Source organism: Xiphophorus hellerii, chromosome 21 (genome assembly GCF_003331165.1).
Source record: "Xiphophorus hellerii strain 12219 chromosome 21, Xiphophorus_hellerii-4.1, whole genome shotgun sequence".
Taxonomy (NCBI): Eukaryota; Metazoa; Chordata; class Actinopteri; order Cyprinodontiformes; family Poeciliidae; genus Xiphophorus; species Xiphophorus hellerii.
In genome coordinates this window covers 12,838,379-12,862,950 of record NC_045692.1, presented here as the reverse complement: position 1 = coordinate 12,862,950, position 24,572 = coordinate 12,838,379, and the positions used below count along the sequence as shown (strand labels likewise).

The 24,572-nt window shown below is 35.8% G+C and overlaps 1 protein-coding gene across 2 annotated transcripts in view; it reads right to left on the bottom strand.

The window, feature by feature from the left end:
- eya1 (EYA transcriptional coactivator and phosphatase 1) overlaps nt 1-22,403 on the bottom strand; it is a 78,264-nt gene extending 55,861 nt beyond the window's left edge. The window contains exons 1-2 of one of the 2 annotated variants that reach the window (XM_032551723.1): nt 22,196-22,403; nt 15,465-15,525 (exon numbers count right to left, since the gene is read on the bottom strand). The gene's annotated coding sequence lies outside the window, so the exon portion shown is untranslated. The remainder of the gene's footprint in view (nt 1-15,464; nt 15,526-22,195) is intronic. The other variant, XM_032551725.1, reaches the window with a different exon arrangement.
- Nucleotides 22,404-24,572: the final 2,169 nt, after the last annotated feature.

The following is a 24,572-nucleotide window of genomic DNA, read 5'->3' as shown; positions in this document are numbered from 1 at the left end:
CAAAATTTAACACATTGGAGTCTTAAATCTGTGGTGAGCAAAGACTCCTTGTAATTTATCACAGTGGTAAATGATCACTTAAAATAAAAACTGAAACAAAAAACACAATAGTTCTAGTATAATTTAGGTAGACATTAACATTAATACTACTGTTCTCACTAGAGCTGCTTCCCCGATGCACAAAGACAGTTTAGCCTCTTGGGGTGAGCAATAATTCATGAAAATATCACTTTTCTACACATAATCAATCCCATATTTTACTCAAAAGGGCATAATTGTGCTATAGTAATTTAGCACAATTCAGAGGACACAATTAGTCATGCCGTTCAAACTGAACATTTGTGAAACATGTAGTTTCTACTCAACTACATGTTGTTTGATCCTAAAAAAGCTACTTTAAGTGGATAAAAGAAGGGAAGTTGCAGCATCTGTATTCACATTGCTCAGACATGGAGAACTAACCAAATGGCAGGTGCATTTAATTATCAAGGATAAACACACAGGAGGAACATTTGGAGAGAGCACACTGTGTGCACAATTATTAGGCAAGTCTTATTTTTGAGGATTATTTTTATTAATCACCAACTAGAGTGTTCTCAGTTAATCCAAAATACTAATAAACCTAGAATGCTAGAAAGTAAAAATGGAGTTTGGGATTTCTTAGGAGAATATCCATGTGTGCACAATTATTGGGCAACTATTACTGTGCAGAATTATTACGTAACTAAACGAAAAACACATATTTTCCTCTCTCATGTTTTCATTTTTACCTGTTCAAGTGAGAATTATAAATAAGTCAAAACTTTCCAATAGACATTTATGAAGTAAAGACCATTCTTTTTCAACAACAGTGATAAATCTTTTATTCATGACGTCTGACATTTTTTTGATCTACTGAGTATCAACCTTTCATACAGCAGCAATCCCAGCCTCCCAGACACTGTGCGGAGAGGTGAACTGTTTTTCTTCACTTTTAATCTCTTGTTGAAGACCTGCCCACAAGTTCTAATTTAAATAATTTCCCTGCTGGGATGAATAAAGTAATTCTTCTTCTTCTAATTTGGGTTCAGATCAGGTGAGGAAAGGGGACCATGTCATAACTTTTCATTTTTACCGCCGTTACTGGCTAACCATTAAGAGGAGTATTGAATGCATGTGATGAAGTTTTGTCCTGCATGAAAAATAACCTTTTGGAAGATGTAGACTTCTTGCAGTCACATTTCTTGCAGCCCTTTTGACTATTTGAAACAAAGCGTTTGATTACACCCCAACATCTTAGTGAGTTCAAGAGTGCTGCTTCCTTCTGAGAGACTTTATGTAATTACTGAGTTTTTAAGCATCAGTGAATAAGTAAAAGGAGATGCTAAATAATCACATCTTGATCTAGGGTATTTATCTTTTAGATCACATCACACACAGATATGTGTCACCTGCACTGGTTAAATCTATTAAGCATTCAAGTTTGTCCAGTTTAGACTTAGAAAATATGCTTTAAAATGATCTTGTGATCACAATACTCACTTGGCTAATAATTGTCCTCACAGTGTTGTGTTAATTCATATGTCAAATGAATGTGCAGCAACTTAGTCACGACACAAAAGAGGATACTGTGATCTCTTTATTTTCCGATACCGTCATGGCAGAAAAGCATGAGCTTAACGACTAAAAATAGCATTTTCTTAAAAATACAGTATTATTTAACAATCTAAGTCATGGATTTAAGGGAAGTAATAACCCAAAATTAAGGGATAAGGAAATAACACTGTTTATGTTTGGAAAGATATCTTGAGCTAGGAGTCCACAACTAGATTCCCACAAATTGATCAAGTTTATTAGGTTTCCTTGTACTATAGGTCTTACGTTTTGTGTCCTGTCAGTAGAAAACATCTGCTGAGGTCATCTTTTTAGCAAGAATACAATGCATTTTCTGTCTACAGCAAAAAAATTGGATTGGCAGGCTTCCAGATGCTATAGTAACGGATGTTATCACAGACATATGGAAATGTGAATCTGATTTAGAGGACTATTTCTTTACCAACAGAGAGAACATTTGTGATTTATTTATGTTTTGTACTATTTTCCATTTTCTGCCTCTAAAATATAATAAAGGAGTATTTCAATGGAGGCCCAGTCCACATGCTAAGTTCTGGTGGCTTCCATTTATTATTATTACTTTTCACTGTAGTCATAATTCACAGTTTTTCCTGAACACTATCTTTGTGCTACCACCATCAAGTACACAGGAAGTGCTGTCAGTTAATTTGAATATGAAAAAATAACCAAGACTTTATCATTCGAGGTAAAGGTGAGCAAAACCAAAAGCAAAAAAACTACATGTTGCTAAAAATGGAATAATAACTAATATTGCCTTTGCACAGAGAGCACAGACTTCCTGATGCAGAACTTTTTTTTTTACAAACACATCATTGTGAGGTATGCCAATAAAACTTAATGATATGCAATATTTGTTTCCTCTTGAGGTGTTTGCAGCAGCAGTTTCCCTACTAAAAGGTGACTTCCCCTTGGAGGAAATAGAATTTGCAATGAACTCTCCACAAAACACTTAGTCTTTGTTCTTGTAAGGAAATATCGACATGCACATGCACAGTGGTGCAGTTGGTATCACTGTGGCCTTGCAAGAAGGTTTTGAGTTCGAAACCTGGTCCGAGGTCTTTCTGCACGGAGTTCCATGTTCTCCCTGTGCATGCTTGGGTTCTCTCTGAGTATTCTGGCTTCCTCCCACAGTCCAAAAATATGACTGTCAGGTTGATTGATTTCTCTAAACTCTCTTTAGGTGTGGGTGTGTGCATGCATGTTTGTTTGTGCTGTCTTCTCTATGTTGCCCTGCCAGGATGTACCCTGCCTCTCGCCCAGTGACCTCTGGAGGTAGGCACCAGCACCCCTCATGACCTCACAAGGGATAAGTGTGTTGGATAATGGATGGATGGAATGAACAAAATATCTGTCTTTTTCACTGATTTGAAAAAGAAAAATCATCAATTATCTTTGTATTGTACAGTACATATTCTTGGTTTAATTAGCTTGCAACACTATAATGGGAAATACATAAAAAAAATCTTTATGGAAAATTATCCTTCAGAAGCATATGCTTACAAAAGTTGTTTTTCTTGTTAGTATTTGGATTAAACTGCTTAGTACAAGCTGATATGTAGTGAGGATTTTCAGAAGCAGTAGAGAACGCAAGTGTTTTTTTGGGGGGGGTGTGGGGGGGTTGCAGCAGAGCACATACCATCCTGGCATTAACTTTATGCCCCATTTACAGAGCCAGTTTTCAGTGAACCCATTTGTTGCAATCCAGCTGCCCGTTTATTCATCTACCGTGATTAGAGTCTCTCACAGTGGTACACCCCCTGTGGAGGTGTGAAATAGTCCACAGGTGTAAAAAACAATGGCAGATAGCCCTGTACTGTGCATGCTACTTAACCAGTTCAGTATAACACAACTTCTGATGCAGAAAATGTGTTAGATAAGCACTTATTTCATCAGATGCAGAGATGGGTTACTGTTTTCCAAATGAGGTGGTAGCTAGTGAGATGAAAGCTAAGGGTCAAAAGCGCATGTGAGTTTCGACAACATGCTAAAATAACAGCACCATATATTGCCCTGCCATAAAGCTACAGAGGAAACAAGGTGTCTAAACATGGAACTTGTTCCCAATCAAAATCCAAAAATAGTAGCAGTTGCTCCTTTCTTTCCAGTTCATTACCCTTCTTCTCATCCTTACAATAGTCCCAAATACAATCGTCAGAATTCTCCTTCAAAGTATGAAAAGTACTTTGTGCATTTAAAACACACCTGAAAAGCCTCACAATTTAATTCAGCCAACAACCCAATTTGGACGTGTGTGTCCGCTTCTCCACAGCTTGGAGCCTCGCACATACAAGCCACGGAGCTAAAGGGGTCTGATCATCAAAATGTACTAATATTTTCTAGCCATTTGGTGAGATCCTTTAGATTGCAACCACAGCAGTGTCTGTACATGAGCTGCACAATAGAGTTCAATATAGACTTGTTAAATTACATGGAAAGCTGCCAGTCCGGTGTGGGTGTGATTAGATTGTTGCCTTGGCTAGAGGCCAGTCCTGTCGCTTGTCCTTCAACTTCTCTGATGACTAATCCTCGCAGATGTGTTCAGGCTACATGTCATTGGTAAGCTACCACTGCTGCTGTAACACTTGTCCATACAGGAGTATCCAGGATATGGTGAATGCAAATGTAAGCAATTGATTATCTTTGTAAATGAATACTTTTAAGACCTTTTCTAAAGGACAATTATGAAATAAATTCAAGACAAACATGTTTCTTAAATTACCCAATAGAGTTATATTAAACAATACCCATGTCAGCTTAAAAAATGGCACTTTTTCATCCTGGCACGTGACCTGAGTACTTTTACAACTAGATTATTTAACTTGAACACTTTCCTAACGTGAATTTTAAGTATCATAACAAATCCTAGGAAAGAGTTTGCCGTGATGAGGAATCCAGGATTGGATGATGTAGAAGAATGTTTAGAACTTGCCAAAACAAGCAATTATGAACTAATAAGAAAGCTCCAGGAGCAGAATTATTTTGCACACTTTTAAGAAAGACTGAATATCCAAGAGTAAATTTTGTCTGAGTTGTTTGTTTTCTTAGAGTTTGATAATACTTAGATTCCTCGGCCAATTCGCAGTACTGTTGAATACATCAAACACATTTTTTAGATAAAAAAAGTTGTAGAAATATGCACATATTGGATGTATTTGCAAATTTAATACATTTAATAAATGGTAAATCATCCATATTTAATTCTAGATAAGATCCTATATTGAGATTATTAAATTGAAGTGTTTCCAATTTAACAAAAGTCTTCAATTTATTAATTGAAGACTAATTGAGGAAAGGGATTTTGTTCTGGAAACACTGCAAAAGAACAGTCCCTGGCCTTGTAGAAATCTTCCCTGTTCTGGCTGATTTATGTCATGGTGTGAGTCTTTGTCTGGTGTAAAAGGGGAATAAGGAATTTTGATAAAATACATTACAATTTTAATCCTGTTATGCCACTAATTTTCAGCTAGTTCTTGATACGTTTTACATTTTAATAAAGCTGTACAATCAAAAAGAACTGAATATTTGGTATATTCAACAATAACAAATCTCAATTTAACATTTCCTACTATCATGTAGCTCTGTTCATTGGTACAAGTCAACATTAGAAGGACTGATATTTACTTTATGTGCTGTCTAGAAAGTAAAAGAAAAATACAAAGAAAACGCTATAAGATATTTTGGAACTGGAGTTAAACTTTCAACTCCTTTGCCTTTAGGAATATTTTTTTTCTTAAAATCTGGACCGTAAATCTCTTCAGACAGTAAATACATATTTTATGATGTGATGAAAACAGATAAATTCTCCTTTTAAAACTACATTGTTGGAAGAGAAATGTGATATGTTTTAGTGAACTCTGCTGATATATCCCCGATTCAGCAGGTCTTTGTTAAAATCAAAAATGAAGCCACAACAAGACTGCTTATGCTGGGAATCGCCCATTACTCCAAAATAAACACTGCATTTGTTACAGGGATCCATTTCTACAATGAGAAGCATAAAACACAAAATGGGAAATTTTGTAATGGACTGTGAAGTTTTTATCCTTTTAATTAGGTTATCTTATGACCGAAACAGCAGGTGTTTTATTTCTAAAAACATCTAGTTGGCTCAACCACAGCAGCAGAAACATTGTCTTCTTTCAATATGTGACTTAGCAAAGCTTTCTGAGCTCATGTCTACCAGCTAGACAGGTCCAAAAGTAGCAGCTCAGCAGCCTTGTATTGAAACAAACAGTAGCAGTAGTTCACATTACTTACTGGAGAACTAAATTTTTATAGCCCAAAAATAAATAAATAAATAAAAACCTTCTATTGCCACAGAAACTAGGTGGAAGAATAGAACATTTTGTAGGTAGAACAGGTAAAACTAGTCAGACCATTTAGAAGACATTTTTCTCTCAATGGGACCTGTCAGAGGGCTGGCAAGGGGTAATTGAGAGATTTGTTTATTTATTAGGTATACAGCTCTGACACCTTAAACTGCTCACAATTGAATGAAAGAAAGGACAAAGTGCCTGCTAGTTCTGTTTGTTTCTTTTTCTGAAATCTGTCGTGACTTATATCCATAGGAAAATCCAGTTTCCTAACAATAACGTCCATGTTGTGTTCAAAAATATAATAATTCATAGGCAATTTGAATTGTTTTATTTCTATTTCTATTTCATTTTAATTTATATTCTATTTTGTTTTGTATATTCTGCTATGTTATTTGAAAAAGGCTTCTGTTTTTCTCTATTTGATTGATTGATTATTTGATTGATTTCAAATGCATACAATTAGGTATAGATTAGGACATGCAATAATACATAAATACATATGGCAATGTAAAATGGAAAATTAAAAACATATACATTTAAAATTTTATTTCTGTGCATACAGTGTACTTTTTATTTAATATGCATAAAACCTAAGTTTGCTGAGATTCAGTTTGTAGCCAAAATAGCACAACTAAAATGAATGATTGAACATTATCAATTTGTTAATTTCTTTTACTCCCAGTATCAAAGCTTTCCTGATAAACAGAGACTACTCTTGGTAAAGTATATTTTATGTATAGATACCCATATATAGTTACCTGTTGCTTACAATAGATTGCTCATTCCATGTTTTTATGCAGTAATCTTTCTATGAGGGAATCTTTCACCTTTCATCTTTTTCCTCACAGTATATCTGACAACATTACAAGCACATCTGGATTAAACTTCAGGGAGACGGCCCTGGTCCATTCACAGCATGATGACTAAGCAATTTACAAAATTACAAGCTGGCTGAAACCCTGCCCTATAGAAGCCCCAGACTGTGCCTGAATTATTAATTAGGTATTGATGAAGACCTGATAAATGCACCCAGCTCTCCATCCCAATGACACCCTTGTCTCCTAGATTAAGTCACTTCTGCTGTTTTGTTTCCTCTAAGCTCTTATCTGTTCATGACACTTTTCATTGTAAAATGTGCTACCTAAACCATAAATTTCACAGTGTCATCTTACAGATCTCAAATGTGCAATTCTGGCTGCCCAGTGAAAGCAAAAAAAAGCATATTAACAAGCCAGCTAATTTTAGTTTTACACAGTGTAACAATCTTCCCCAATGCTGTTGGCCAGACACCAAAGTGGTTTAATGTGATCACACTTGGGGAATTAACCTACTAATCTGATGGAAATATGCAAAAATCAACAAAGAAGGGAAACAAGTTGTGATTACTTTTCTGCTTCAGGTATTGACTGAAAATCCAGTTAGCTTTAAGCAACTCAAAATAAGTGTACTAAAAAATATCTATGCTGTTTTTTTACAGCTATGTGGATAGCTGTATTATTTGGTCCATATTTATTACCATGACAGACATTTAAATATAATTACGAAGCAGTTCAACAGCCAGTCTAACCGACCTTTGCATCTGGACGTCTTCACCACTGACACATTTAGCAGCTGCACAGCACTTAATAAATTACACCTTTAACAAAAGGAAAAGGCATTGAATTGAAAAATGTTTAGCCCTTTAATGCATTATTAATGTTGTCTCTCCCTCAAATCGGCCACTGATGAATAATTAAAATTAATCTCATTATGGCTGTTTTCATTATAAGGTAATTTAATTAAATGAAAGCTCAAGGACCTCTGTGGGGCCTACAGGCCACTAGGGGCCCCATGCCCTGCTCCTCTAATGGATCGAAAACAGTAGAGTGCACTGTTAATGCACAACAGCCCATACATTTTTTAATGGATTTCAGTATGGGCAGATCAATGATAACCTGTCATCTTTTTAGCCTGTTGAAGTCTTCTGGGGACCACTGCGAGATAAATCCCTCAACAGAAACAGCAGGGATATCTTTGCACACAGATAAAACATTTTGAACAATGAGCAAATACATTTTTGCATTATTTTTAGAAGAAAATTTCTTGATTTTTTTGTGGTAATAGGCACTCCTAAAGAGAGAATACAAGGATTAGTATTAAGAAATGACAATGCAACAAGAGGTTATAAAATAAAGAGTAAGGAGTAAGCCTTTAAGTCTTTTGCCCATATTACAACCATTAACATCGAGAATGCTTCAGCACGAATGGTGAATGGTACAAGGTGTACACCTGATACCAAACAATAAATGATATCTGAGTCAAATGGGAGCCATTAAAGACCTTCTTAGTGAAGGAGAGGAGGGGCTGAAGAGGAAGAGAGTATCTAGGTTTGTCTTTGCTCAAGGAGCACTTAAGCACTCTAATTATTACATTGCAGTAAAGAGGCACTCATATAACTCACACTAAGAGGACTTTAGCCACTTTTCCTCTACACATGCCGAGGTGTCTTGGCTGTCTACAAAAGCAGCTTAGCAAATAATGAGTACACAACAACAATACTTGAATGTTCAACTACAAATCAGTGTAGTACCTGTTTTAAAAGATCAGGTAATAAAAAATAATAAAAATACTGGCTCTTAAAATCTCATATTTGTATAATCAAACATGCTATTAAAGCATGTTTGAGCATGTACAAAGCATGTACAAAGGAGTTCAGAGTACATCCAGCATGTGTAGGAATAAGTCCTTTTATTACATGCTTTCAGATAGATGAGGAATTATTGCAAGTCAATGATTTGATGCAATCATCTTGAAAACTATGTGGTATAAGTGCTGCAACTTAGATGCACCATGAATAGCACACAAATGCAGTACGGTTCTGAAATGTGCATAAGATCGGATGATACCATTACTGAATCCCGTGCTATGCCATGCAGACCTTTTGTCTATGTACTGATGAGGATTCACTCAGCTCAGCCCTCTGAGGCAACTTCAATATCTGTGGAGCACAGAACTTTCAGCCCAAGATGATCAGGTAATGACTAAGTATGTAAAAATGAATAAGAACACTTCTATTTTCACAGCAGAAAGTAACTTATTCTGTCCGTAGGCAGTAGCACACTGTTAAATTCATACCTTTCATCCCATAGACACATATAGTATCTTATCAGAGCATACTATAAACACAGGTACTAAAATAAGTTTTTTCACCTCTATATCCATGTAAAAGGCATTTTACATAACGGGGTGCACATGAAAAAGTATTAAATAACCTTACTGCGTATGTAAGAATAACAGCTGTTCTCAGTTGTTTAAAATACAGTGGCTTCAGCTGTAAATGTCAAATAATGCAGTGAATTGTCTTAATAGTTAAAGGGTAAGAAACAGCTCAAACTTGTTTTTCCAGAATTAAAAATAATTTTGTTTCTGCTGTGTGAAATGTACTTTTAAAACATGAAAAGTTTTGTTACATCTCAGTAAAGAAACACTCACATTGTTACAGCAAAATACACATTAAGCCCAAAGCTGATTACGTTTCTTACCATTTTCAAAATCAGTTTGCTACTTAGATCTTCCTCTGTTTGCCAGACGTATAGAAATTAAATGATGAATACAATTATTTTTGCTTAAATCACAGTGGAAAGTGTATGTATATGCACATCAGGTCTGCATTTCAGAGAGGAAATCTTTAACATAAACATCTGCATTTTGTGAAAACAACTGGGTAATTAGTTTAAGGCATAATAAGCTGGAGTAGGCACACAATGAAAGAAAGCATTCTGGCTTTAAAATGAATAAAAATTGATTGTGTCCCAATAAAAAACGAATTGGCAGAGTGTTAACTGGATTCCACATAAACGTCTGTAGCAGTCCCTGGCCGCTTTATTGTGTGCTAATGCAATAGAGAACACTTAGCAATAAATGCTCCTCTCTGATGAGCTCACAGAGGCTTTCCAAGATGGCCTGATGAAATTGTAAAAATTAGATTTCAGCTAGCTGCTAATGACTCCTAAAACAAAGGAAAATCTCCAAATAGAATTAGCCTGCCCTCTTCTTCTCTAAATACATCATATGTAAATTACTGTCATTTGGAGAAATATGCTTGCCTGGAAGGTAAAGCCTTCATTAGGAAATCTCAGTAGGTTTGGGACTCAAACCAGAACTCCTCCAGGACATTTAAAAAGTTTGAGCACTAAGTGAAGGTAGGTATTGTTCACTCATAGCAGCAAACCATAGGCATGACTTACAAATTAATTTCATATTATCTTAGTCAAGCGGGACCAATTTTGCTCCAAGGCTGAAAGCATAAATAGCTTCTATAAGAAACAAATAATTTATGTAAAATTACATTTCTGTTATCCATTTTTGTATTTAATTTAAAATCCACAAACAACACATTCGCTTAGAAACAATATGTTCTGTAAATCACTTCATTCATGCATAGAAAGCAATATAGTATCACATTGAAAGTTATTTAATACTTTAATTAAATGACTGAAAGGCTGATACATTATGATAGCCACTTAGAGCATTATATACTGTTATTATATTAAGCTTTTAACAAGATGGACTAACACTGCATCAAAATCTGCTGTGAATGCTAAAAGTCGCCTTAAAACTATGATAGATTATAGTTTTACAGAATAATATCAATCATAATAAATTATAAGGCCTGCTTGCATATTTGCCTTTAAAAATGCACTTGATTACATTTCAAGTGCATGAATGTAATTACATGTAAAAATACATGTATTTTTAAATACATGTATTTCAACTGTAATGTACTATGTCTTCATTTAAAAATTGGTTGAACGGGTATTATATCTGAGTGTTTCACTTGCCAAAGACAAAAGAACATCAATATTGAATATTTTACACATTCTGTCAATGTAAAGCAGGAAAACAGAAAAAACAATCTGCATCATGACTTCAGAGCAAACACAAGATTCTACTATAAAGACTTTGAAACCAGTAAGGTAAGATTGCACTGCTTTTACGCTTTGGTTTAGTTTTTTTCACTGTCAGACTCAAATTAAAAAAATGTACCATTATATTTCAACTTATTCTTAATAACTGTTTTCCATAGATTAAAAAAATCAGCTTTGGTTAAAAAAAGAAAAGCTTTTACTTGTTGCTTATGGGACACATTTCCAATTTCACCAGTCACCTCCTTGTACGGATGGTTTATAATGTTGAGGTTTTTTGCCAACTTGAGGCAACATGTTTGAGTCCAACTCATTCAGCAGAATTGAATTTTTAAAGTCATAATGTTTTTATGATGCTTGGCTGTGAAAGGGACAAACTTTCATACATGGAATATCTAAATTCTGATGGTTAAAGTCATTTTAATGAAAGTGTGTAAGTGAGTGGAGTTTTCTTCTGTTGTATGCAGTTAAAGCAGCACTATCCCTATCTCACTTGTTACTGCTGAAGTTTAGCAAGGTGGATGAAAGAAGTCATCAAAAATTGTCCATTTGTTTACAAAAAATTCGGCCTTGTAGAAAAAGTTGTGGTTGTGAAAAACACACATAGTCATGGCATGAAGAGTTAAGGAGAACGACCCATCACTCTAAACGTAATACTGTTTTTAAACTACAGTTGGGAAGGTTTGAATAGCAAGTCGATTACGCAGCTAATCTCTACTTCAGCAGACAGCCCAATTAATGCTTGTTTTACTCCAGGTGCTACTTTTTTAAAGAGCAGAAATGCAAAGAGAGATCGATCTAGGAGGTGTCTATTCTATATTTTTGCTTCTCGCAATCAAAATAAGAAGGATTGATAACACTATCAATATAAATGTAATGATTAAGGTATTATAGCAACAGTAAAATATAGTTTGTGATTGTAAATATGTCATACTTGTGTTTGTTATACAACAAAATTATTATATTTTTTTCTGTCACTGGCATAGCTTGAAAAAAACTTTTATAAACTAAAGAATTTTTAAACTGGTTATATAACTAGCTATGTGCCATTTCAGAAAATATGCAACTTACCAAGTAAAATGATCATTTACAACAACTCATAATTGGTGTGTAGGCCAAGGGCAATATAGATATGATAACTCAGCAAGAATTAATTATGTGGGGTGTAAGACTCTTAATGGGTCTTACACCCCACATAGAGTCTTACTGAGTCTTATCCTATCCTAACCCTAAAATTTAAAAAAGGGGGAAAGTGTGTAAAAAAGCTAGTTATTTAATCTAATCCTGTAATGCGTTTTCCACTCATTGTAGTTCTGTGCTCAAGCTCATATTAAACAGTTTATCATTGGTTTCATTTACCTTCATAATCTTATTTTACAAAGGAAAAGTGCAGATTACCCAGGTGTTATCTTTTTTGAGTTTCGCTAAACAGTCTGCCTGTATTTCTGAACCGCATGCTTATGTTAATTAAATGACAGCTGGACTGGACACAAAGTGACTGAATTTCACAAATTCTTAATTTTTGTTGCTCTTAAAGTGCTTTGTTCTCATTTAGGGAAACTATGATAAAGCCGTATATAAGTGAGGATAGCAAAGCTGTTTGATAACTATCTACTGACCACATTCTGGTTAGTAGAGATGTTCGAAAGCTCTACTTATCACGATCAGTGGGTTTGTTAGACACATGTTTGCAGGACTGGAAGTGGCAGAAGGGCTGCCCGGCTGTGAAGCTTGAGTGTTTTTTGGGGGTCACTCTTGGGGCAAGAAGCAGACTGCAGCTGTGGGGTATTTCCACCATCTATAAGCACCTATGTATTAATGGGCTTACACAAACTGAAAAGCAAAGCTTACATCTGTCAAACCAAATACTAGGCGGTATCCTATATCCTCATTTTCCTCCACAGCAAAGTATTGCTAATATCTATGCTATTGCCCAAGGGAACAAGACGGATAATAAGGCAAGGGGGGAATTACACTGATCAGTATCTGTAGATTTTATACCCCAAAATGACACTTTTTAAATTTCTCAGCTAATTTATCCGTCTTTATGGCTTGTACTGTACATGTCATATCTGATGTATCTAAATAGTGGTTTTCTTGAAGGAGTGAAGCACCAGATTACAGTAATTGAAAGTCTATACTGTGACAGAAATAGCTGTTCTCACACGGGGGCTAGACCCACTGGTGCCTTTTGCTGTCTGTTGGCGAGAACTAAATATATTTTCTGCATTCTGAATGGCATTCCACTCTAAAGCATATGTGCTAGTAGTTAACTGTGCCTGAGAATAAATAGCTTCCTCAGCCAAGCCTTGAGACATGTCAAAGATGTGTGCACATGTATGTGATTTATTTGTTTTGGGGAGAAATATTAATACACTTGCAGCAGGTGGGAAAAAGTGTCCCTTTCTCAGTTTTTAATTCAGTAACACAAACTCACAGTAATATATTTTTTTAAAGTGGCCCAACATTTTAGGACCATAAAAGCAGGCCAACTTTTACGCCATTCTGACCACCTGCGCAGTAGACAAACGTCACCGACTGCGAGGAGTTCCGGCACGCATCCAAAATGTGAACTTCTGAACCAGGGAGGCTGCCGTTTCATTCGTGCAGAAGAAGGAGGCAGCAGTGTGTAGCAACAGGCACTCTAATTTCGTGGTGGCTGAGGGAAGCTTTACATAAGTGATGTGATGTTCTGTGGCTGTCACTCAATCTGCCTCAGATTGCCAAGCAAATAAATGAGGTTGATTCACGTTCACGTCATCTAAAAGCTACTGTAAGATTGAATATCAGCAGCAAAAATGTTAAGCGGACATTGTCCTACGCCACTGAAGCAGGTTAATAGTTCCTTCTTTGGGATGTTTCCTACATTTGTAGTCGATGTTACCCAGAAGTGAGGCACGTTTAAAATATGGATCTTTGAAAACAACTGACAATTGACCTTAACAACACTAACGTGAGAGAAAGCTGAACATGTTGCGGTTTACGTCTGTCCTCAAGGCAAAGTTACAGTACAGGTGTAGAGTAAACATACTTTGTATTTCTCTAGGTCTGAGGCTTGAAAATAGCTGTGCCAGCACTTGTGGACCACACACAGCTGTTAGTGCTGTGGTTCCGCTCACATCGTGGAGGTTTTTGCCAATTAGCTGCCATGCCTATTTGTTGGGACTCTGAATGAAAATAGGTGAACTGTTCTCCAAAATCTTGTGGCCCTGCCGTTGATGGGACTAACATATTCTTAAAGCAACGATTATCTGTTTATTAAAATCTGACTCAATCTTAGGGAGTTCTCTGGGTGGCACTAGTTTTGATTTTTTTTTCTTTTAAGAATCACGAAACAAAGACGTAAGGGGCATTTAAAATAGTTTTAAAAAATGCAGTGTCTTTTGGACCTCTGTTTATGTAATAAGAAATCAACTAACAAAGATGGTATTTTATCAGCTGATCTATGTTAAAGGCTGACAAACCATGTAAATAGTGGTATTGCTTCTCTTCCTATTTTAAACTACTGGGAAACCTTACAAATTATTGAGCAAGTAGCTTGTGCTACTCCATTATAGAAAACCCCAATACGTTTTGTTGAGTTTCATGTTCGCCATGAGACACATTTCACAGAAGTTCAAGATGTATAATTAATTAGCGACAAACCTATATTACTACCAACAGTGCAAACAAATTAGCCAATTTTCAGCATGTATTTTAGTTTCTAGGATGTGTGAAATGATGTGTTTTTTCAGTGTTGCCTTTTTGACACTAGTGACATAATGCAGAAGAAAGCTGCTGCTGCACAGGGAACCTTCTCTGTTCTTACTTTTTATATACCTATTTAAGAACAGCAGCCTTTCACACCAAGTTCAGCAGGAAGACGCAGTAAAATGAAATGGGCAAGACCTACAGTATTTCATAATTAATAGGTAGCTCCAACAAGCGGACTGTGCACTGACGTAAAAAGATCAACAACACATAAAGGTGATCATTCACTCTCCTTAAAATTACAAACCCTCCAAAAAATCTTTTTTATATTTTTTTTTGCATAGGGTTATTCATTTTACAAAAAGAAAAATAACAATCTGTTTGAAATGTGTCAGGCTTTTTACAATCTCTAATTGCTCTGTTTCATTTGGACATCCTACAGAGTTGCTACTCTACCTGGCTAAATGATCTAGTTTGTTGCTAAGGTGGTCCCTGGCTCTTTCCAGGTCACCACCTGCGAGCAGTACTGTAAATTACTTGGTGAGCCTAATTGCCCGTGTCCGCTGTGTTACTATAAACTACTAGTGGTGTGCTAACTCTATTGTCAGATACTTCATCAATGCACCAGATTTATTTCTCAGACTTAACTTTGAGGACAAGAGTAAGTGTTCTTTGGTATTGGAGACCTTTTTTGGCACGCAAAATTAACCACCTATTCTCAGTGACATCTGAGGGGTTAGAAAAGATAGCAATAATGTTATCAACCAAAACCATACGAGCCCTTGCCTTCTTAGTACAAGCACGTACAAAAAAGCACAATGGGTCCAGATGTTGCTCAGAATGACCCTACCTAGGGGGGTATGGGGCCATTATGCCAATCAAACACTGTAACACTTTAAGTCACAGCCCTAAGGCAGAATGGTGAAAATGTGTTTCTTACCTCACACATACGCGCCAGTAGCAACAGGGACTGAAATGAGCTCAGATCTCCCTTTGTACGCCTAAAGCAGAAAAAAATGCACATTTTTAATTTCCTTAAATACCATATTTGCTTTGTTATTTTACACATTTCCAGCAAATGATTGTGTAAAAATGGAACAGACAATTCAGATGAAATTATTTTAAAATTACACTCTCCACCACTGATTCTCAAAGTCTAGACTCAGATAGGTTTGACTCAATCCAAACCCTGTCCACAGTACACTCTTTATTAGGGCAGTCTTAGCTGAGACACAATAGAGCAAAGTGCAGGGTGGTGCTATAATTCTTATTATTAAATGATCTTCAAACAACCACCTAATTTTTGGATCAGGAAAACAACACTTTCTGTAGAGCTCATCCAAAACAACAAAAACCATGAAAATTTATTATGAACGACAAAGTCATCAAGTCATGACATGTTATTCATCAAATTGTTAACAAGTCATATCAAAACTCAGAGGAAGCATGATAGTCTACCTCTTTACTAAATGTCTCCTTGTACAAAGATCCTCAAAAAAGCAAGACGTGATCACTAAAGCAGGAAACTGCTAAATATGTTTTTACATATTTTTTTTAAAACTGTCACTATATCCTGACAATTTATGATGCAGATAATCAGTGGAAAAAAACTACCTCCTCAGCCTTTTTTTTTTCTGTTTTACAAGATCTCTTAGAAACCCTGTTGAAAACAATCATTTTATCATTGATTTATTTGATCTCTTTGGCAAGAATGTAAGAGAGTAAAAGAACAATTTAAAGGTTGAAAATACATAAAATTACACAAAAAGCTATATACTGGTTTTAATTTAACCTGTTTGAAAAAAAACCCATTTTCAATTACAAAAAAAAAAACTACTTACAAAGGATTAAAGTGAATAAGTTCATAACAGTGATTTTCAGCATCAAAAATGTTCAGTCAATGATTTAAAAAAAAAAATCCTTTTATAAATTAAAATAAAATAAATCTGAAGCAATAAAATGCAGCAGTGTACAGGCTGAGAACAGAGTAAACCCCGAGCATGCACAGGGGATGTGGTCAGTGTAGGGATGTCAGAAGCATAATGGGCCGCTGAGTCATAGGTTATAAAAAGCTGTCATTAGGGATTTCTGTCCTCAGCAGCTCATCACGCAGGACTTGTGAATTATTTATTACGCTGGAAACTCAAGTGGCCCGTTACTCAAAGATTGCCTAGTTTCCTGCACTTTGCTTTCCTTGGGCCTGTTTATTAAAAGCATATCATCTTCTTGTTGCAATTAAAGTCTGACCTATATCTGCTAGGGTGACTACTGCAGGTGTTTTATTCAACAGAGCATTCAATCGTACAGGAAGACAGATTAAATATTTCATATATATATATATATATATATATATATATATATATATATATATATATATATATATATATATATATATATATATATATATATATATATATATATATATATATACTCCTTTCAATCTAAGGAAAATAAAACTGATTTCTACGGTTTTGTTTCAGATCTGATCTGCTGATACCAACTTTGGCTGATTCAAAAAAAAATTGAGAACAATAAGACATGAAAGATTTGTAAAATGCTGCAGCAGTTTTTGAAAAGAGGCAATGGTTTTAAATTCATCATTAAAAATAAGGAATTGTCCAAATTTATGCATAAAAGCATGAAATTGTTTTTTCCATTTGATTTTTACTAAACACAATATAGTGCATTAAAGCTTTTGGTCAATGCTTTTATAGTCTGATAATGGAGGGTGTTTTAATGCAATTAATTAATGGGAGAAACATATGTTTTGCATGTAACATGTCAATTGCAGAAACATTGACTGAGTCTGATTTTTGAATGAGTGTTTGGTACACCCCTAAAAATAACCCAGAGAAGGTCTACCACATAATAGACATTTTTAATGTCTATTTTCCCTTCATGTGTTTTTAAGATGATCAAAATGATTAAACTCCTATGCAGTATATCCATCCTCTACTGAACAAATTTTGGGTAAAAAAAGTCAACTACTTTCAGCCTCACTTAAATTGTTCCTCTCTGTTTTTTGATAGGAAAGTCAATGCAAATCAGTTCAGGCATTTTTCCTCACTTTGTTTTGTTCTCAGTATATGAAAATGGTTAAAAATCCCATGGGTCAGTGAAAACGATCCCCCCTCCACTCCAGTCGCCTGCTCTAAGTCAGCCAAAACATTCCAGACTTCAAAAGACGGCTTTAGCCTACCAGGGCCATTTCAGTGTCCCAACCTCCATGGCCCAGGAGGACTTGGTTATTTGGATAAATTAATTTCTGGAGTCTGCCTGAGTTGCAAAAACAACCTCCTGCCTGACAGCAAATTAGTCTAACTGGAGAAAAAACTAGAAAATATATCAGGTTAAAGAAAACATAGACTTCTTCTTTAGACCAACCTGATTTTTGTTTAACCGCTCCCCTACTTTGTTTATGATTGCACCTAGTTCTGGAAAATTTTAATATTATCATATAAAAATATCATGCAATACAGCTGCAAACCAAGCTGTTGGCAGGTGAAGAGTTTCAATAGGCACCATCAGAACAGCGGCCATAAAACACACAGGCTGTGTACAGTACACAGCTTACTGCCTGTGTACTATAAAAGAGCCTGATGTGAAAGTTTAACAACTGTCAGTGGTATTAAAAAAACTGTTATAAAACTGAACTATCTTGACGACAAACATTTGTGAAGGAGAAAAAAAAATATGAATCTGAGAAAAGAGACTGTGAAAATAGGGAAAGGAAAATGGTTACGGAGGGAACATTATGCAAACAGATGAAGACAATCCAGAATTAATGGTCCGCAACATTTTCAGGCACACAAAGAGCTGTCCAAGGACACCATGGGGGAGACTGCATGCCCCCCCCCCCCCCCCCCCCCCCCAGTAATTGGAGGAGCATGTAACTTCAAAAGTAAGGAGAATAGACTGGAGAACTCGCCTCTGAAGTTAAGTCTTAAAGCAAACGTGAAGCACATGTAGTGTACAGTAGGGAATATAGTGCATGTGTGAATGAAAATCGTTCTGTTGAGACATAAGTCGAAGCAGTTTCGCTGCTTTTACAACTGACTTAGCTCTGAGCTGCAATCTTTTGATTACTGAGTTTCCTTCTCGAGTTGTTCACTTTTGATGCATAACGCTCTGAAGCTAAAACTATATATTCCATAATGTCAATAAATATTTCCATAAAATGCAGCATTCAAAGGATGTGAGATCATGGTATTAAAATAAAACGCTATAGCATATTTTGACCGCAAGTATTAATAAATATGTCAATCACAGTGTGGGATTGTGACCACATTCCCACAAAACAGATGATCACAGTCCAAGCAACAGTCATTAAACCATGCAAATGTCTATCTCTATAGGCATTTGAAATTCACTATAGAGTAAGTTAATTTCCAATATACAAGTCTGACTGCAAAATTTCTCCTAAAAAGTCCTAATTGTAAGCATTTTTAAAAGTGTATGCAATATTTAGAAAAAAAGTATTCCCCCTCTGTTAGCATATACTTGTAAAAATACAAATGTTCTTGCACACTCCACCCTGGTGCTCTTCACACGGAAAGTTACTAACATTTGGTTGTATGTGACTAGTCAAAATGACAGAAGACTGTCCCTCCAGACAGGGTGTGCACACATTGTGTCATGAGAAACAGCAGGTATGCCCAATCATAATGCAGCACAGTGCAGGTCAGCTAACCAAGCCAACCCTAATTTACCAGCTAAGATCTGGTTAGTGGTCCTAACCTTTAGGCCAGTTAAAGCGACTGCACAACCTTAAAATTTGCAACATTTTTATGGATATTTGTTTGTGCAACTTAACTTTTTTTTTTCTTCAATTATTAAAACACAAAATAGTAGTAAGAACATATCACTCAAATTAAAACAAAAAATAAATTGCTGCAACTAAGTAAAAAAAACACTTGAAGGCTCAATTTAAATGTTGCCTGAAATAACCTTACGACTGCTTATCTGACACTGGTTGCTGGGCTACATTAGAAAAACAGAGACTGAATAATACAGACAAAGAAAACATCATTAGTGTATTCTGGTCCACTTTTTTAGGTTGTGATTGCTACACCACACAGTTTATATAACCATGAAGACCTTCTCGCATGGCCTCCACTGAGAGGAAAGCCAACCTTCAGCAGCAAACCTCATCATAACATTTAATAAGGTGTACAAATTTGACAGCTTGATGAACTCACTTTTAGATACCAAAGAACAACTGATATCTGACAATGTTGCCTAGCAGGAAAAAGAAAAACAGTGAAATGGGGGGGAAACACTGGCTTTAAACAGAGGATCCAGTGAGTTGTGTGTGTTCAGTGCTGCAGAACAAGCAGAGAGGGCCTGCCTCTGCAAAGACTGTAATCATGATGGCATATCTTTGACATAACCTACACTTCTGTCTTTATGATGTGCTTCAGCTATACATCATGAAAATGAGTCCAAGCCGGGGTAAAATGAAGACAAAGTGTATCATGATGGAATGGGAAAAGCAGAGAGGAACAGAATCTTTCCAAGGACCTTTGGTCCAAGGGAAGAATGCCATGCATGCTTGAGTCAATCCAACATACACCACGTGAGAAGAAAATATCCATTTTTAACCTGTTATCCATCACTGTCAAATGTGGTGTGCAGGCAGAGAAAAAAAAGGACATAATCAAACAGAAAAATGACTGCCATCTTGGGCAGAATGGATGAGAGCAAAACCTACAACTGTTGTTAACTTAAGGCAAATGAAATTTTGACAAATGTCTCTTATGAAACTTGTACTAACTGCTCCTCATTTCACAGAGTGAAAACATGTTATTTAAAGTGAGTGAACAGCCATAACATAATGCACAGGCAAGTTTAACATTTTCTTGATATTTACTAAGGTTCCATAACATTCAGTATTGCTACAAGAAGGTGAATGTAAATACATAGAGCACATCAATTATTTTAGGGGTTTGTTTTGCAAACAAAATTCTCATCAAATGCCCATTTTTATTAGAATTGGGCAATTTGTGACATGTGGTCAAGGATATTCCAATAGAGTTGTGATCTTTAAGCAGTTTCTATAGAGGCACTTTAGAAGGCTCCAGAAAAACTTGCATAGCTGGAAGCACAATGCAGAAAAATTAAAAGATGTAATAACTATTCACTGTGCTATTTTTGCAGGTGGGATTTTGTTGGGATGTTACATCCACAGTAAATAGTAAAAGCAAATGATTAAATGTTGCATAAACTGTCCATGATGGCACAAACTCACTATTCAGCCTATTTATTTGCTTCCTGTCAGAGACATAGCTGTAGCACAATATCAAACATTTGGTCTGCCAAATTGTCTGGTTTGACAGAAAGTGAGCAGATTTGTTTCTTTACAATATTCTAATATTGTTTTTCATTCTTACTAACAATAAAGTCATATCATATTTGCAATACATTTCATCAACAGTTTGCAGAAAAGCCCAGGTGTTATTATTGAATTAGATTCACAAGAGTAGCAGATGGTTTCCATGACAACCAACAGCAACACTAATATTGTCAATGCAATCTCTATTTAAAACAGGGAAACTCCTTTGTTTCTATCAGCAAATGAAGATAGATCTGCAACTGCCATTTTTCTCACTTGCCTTCACTGCCTCCCTTCAAAAACAATTTAAAGTTGAGAATACAAAGAAACTCAGAATACAATGTATCATCCATTCTTTTTCAATCAAATCCCCTGTTAGAAACTGCTAGCACCTATCAAGGAGGTGATAAATTGCTTCACTAAAGCCTCCTTTCATATTTTAATAAATGGTCCAAAAAGTGCAGTGTAATTGGTAACTGGACCCTGGCTCATAGTCATTTTGGTTTGACTGCAAAAGCACCTGTGCTGAAAACTGGTGATGCATTTACATCCTCCTGCCCCCTCACCACCCAGCAGCTAGAGGGTGGTAGTAGAAATACAAAAATATGCACACCAAACACCAAAGTGTTGTGAACGGCATGTACAAAAGTCCAGCGTTTCTTTCGCTCCGTTTAAGACGAGTTGCTAAGTGTACCTCTGAGTTTCTGACCACATTTTTCAGAAAACAGACTGAATAATTTTCGCAATGTTTTAAGTTTCCATATAAATAAATAAGCACTGCATAACATTAAAGTAAAATTGAAGATTCCTCCCTAAAAATTGCAGAACATTGTATGAAAAATGTGCAAGAACCCCTCTATAGGGATAAGGGTTGCATTCATATGAACAATAATTAAAGAAGTATGAAAACTGGATTTTGGAAATTGACATTTGGGTTTAAGGCTGTTTTTATACTCAGTAGTACCCACTATCACTTTATGTAAGGACCTCTAGTATCACCTATTAAATAATGTCTTGGCCTTTATTATACAGCCCATAATAACAGCAGATGAGCCTTAAATAAAGCTGTTTCCGTTTAATTTGCTACTTGGTTTATTTTTGCTCGTCACAAATCCTTCCGCGACTTCAAACTCAGCGTCGTAGCTGTCCACCAGCTCCAACAGCTCTGTCTCCGCCCATTTTAAAAACGTCTCAATAATACGCTGTCAATCAAAGTCACAAATTTGACAAATTGCCAGAATCACAATGGTTAAAGCCGAGAGACGTCTCCGAAAATAACAGACCAAAAATAAAAAATAAAAATAAAAAAGAAATTAAAAGTGCTTTCAAATCCTCCCTACCTTTACACAAAAACAGCCGCTGCCTGTCACCACATGCAACAAGTCTCCCTGTCTATGAACAAGAATGTCACAGACGCCTCCTTTTCCTCCTCCCTGCTGCCGGTTGGAAGTAGTCTCTGTGCGTATAAAACTCTAGTGGAAATGACCCTTAAAAAACGTATCATTGCTTACTGCGAAGTTCTTCTGGCAGCCGAGTCGGAGGAAGGTTACTGTGAATTGGAAAGATACCCGCGTGCGAGCGTGTGTGCGCGCGCGCTCTGAGTATCAGATGTAAGCGGAATAATTATTTGAAGAAACGGACTTTTATTCTTCCATATATGTGCTTTTCTACACAGCGTATTTATTTATTTTTTTACAACAAGTTTATTGTGAGTATAAGAAAATACTCTGACAGATTTTATTAGTGTAATATTAAATCGAACCAATAGTTACAAGGAAGGCACAATGCTACTGAGTTATTATTGTAACAGTAATAACTGAATTTGATTTAGAACGCCACCTATAGGCCCACATGCATATCAATAAAGTTATTAGCAGATAAAGTGAAATGACAGCAGTAAAGTAAAGTAAAAACAAATACAAACATCAAATTTAACCATATTTTTAATGCCAAATTTTAATGGAATTTATTATGTATAAATTTCTAGATAACTAAAGTTTATGATTCCATCTTTTTGTCAAAATTCATAATGTAAAAAGCAGGACAAACCTTGTGGCATCCAGAAAAAAAACATAAACTAGTTATTTTCTAGAGGAAGTTAATCTTTTTTTTTTTTTTTTTTAGTTTTCAGCTCATTGTAATTTAAAATAGGAAAACATATTTTGTCAAAGCCTTGTGTGTTATAAAAGTAGTCAATTTCAGTGTAAAGACATAATTTCAGTTTATCATTCAATGTGTGAAATTATGGTGTCAGAAGTGAAAGTTAAAAAATTGGCAATCACTTGTAAAAATAATATACTATTTAAAGTTAAATGCAAAAATGCATATGCTGTTTTAGTATTTACCGTTTCTTGCAACACCCCTCGAGCTTTTTCTTTTCATCTTGTTAGGTTAGCTTGTTGTGTTTTGTGTAATAGACAAACATAAACTAAGGACCTCAATTTGAAGTGAAAGGAATATTATGATTGCCATTTTTTCATGATTAAAATCTGAAAATCAACACGTGTAATCTATTACCTCTAAACCCAAAAGGAAAACTCAATATAACAAATAAACCAGTTGCTTTCAGAAGTGACCTTTTCTTAATATAATCCATTTGAATACAACTGAACTGAATACAACTGAATATTAATCGTTCTGTGAAGGCCTCAGCGGTTTCAACCAAATGATTTAGCAACCAAATCGTGCAGACCTATTAACACACCAGACAGGTCCGGCCATCTCTGGAAGCAAGGTTCAATCTATCATTTGAAAATGGAAAGTGTTCCATATCTGCAAACCTACCAAGTTTTAAAATGTTTTTCTCTCATGTGCCAAATTCTTGTTTGGAAGAAATGTAACTTTTAATGTGAATACACAGTTCCTGTGGTAACACATGATGTTGGCAATAAAATGTTGTTCGGATTATTTTCTTCAGTAGGGAAAGGGAAGCTGGTCAAAGATTTACAGGGAAATCCTGGAAGAATGCCTTCTGTAAGGCATTATATTCTTCGGGATGGACTGCCCTTTCAAATCAGGTTTGTATTACTGTATGGGGTCCTAAAGATTAGTTTGTCATCTCCTGAAACCTTCCTTTTTATACATGCAAATAGATGTATGAATGCAATGACAATAAAAGCATTTTCTATTATATTCTGATTTTGAGAAAGTACTGTGTGAAAAATGGTCCTTTTGAGGTAGATCCGTCATTCATGCTCGCTTGAATGATCTCCATTTATTAATCAGACAGGATGATTGGATGGACAGGCTCTAACAGCCTCCAGCAATACATCACAAGGCAATTGTGATGATTTGTTGCATCAATTGACAATCACCTTAATCTCATTTGGCTTTGAAGATGCACTCAACCGAAGGTTCCAGTCCAAGCCTTTATTTCAGCTCAGCCAATACACCTTCGGAAAAAAAGGAGAATGCAAGTGGATGAACGGTGCCACATATCCTTGAGAGCATTTTTTAATTTCTTGGTGCTCCATCTGTTGAAATGATAAAGTGCAGCCATTATGGAGTGCAACGAGATTAAATTAATCAGGTTTGTCCATTATACTGCCACAGGCTCTTCACAGATGATTGCAATTTTCTCTGTCAGGCCCATTATTGTAAGATGTGTTTAGTGGGCTTGATGCAATTAAAATGGACTTAATGTAAATTTAACAACACAAATAACACTTTTCTGTGTGTATGTTTGAGAGGGGGTGCGGCTGAAGGGTCCTGAAGTGC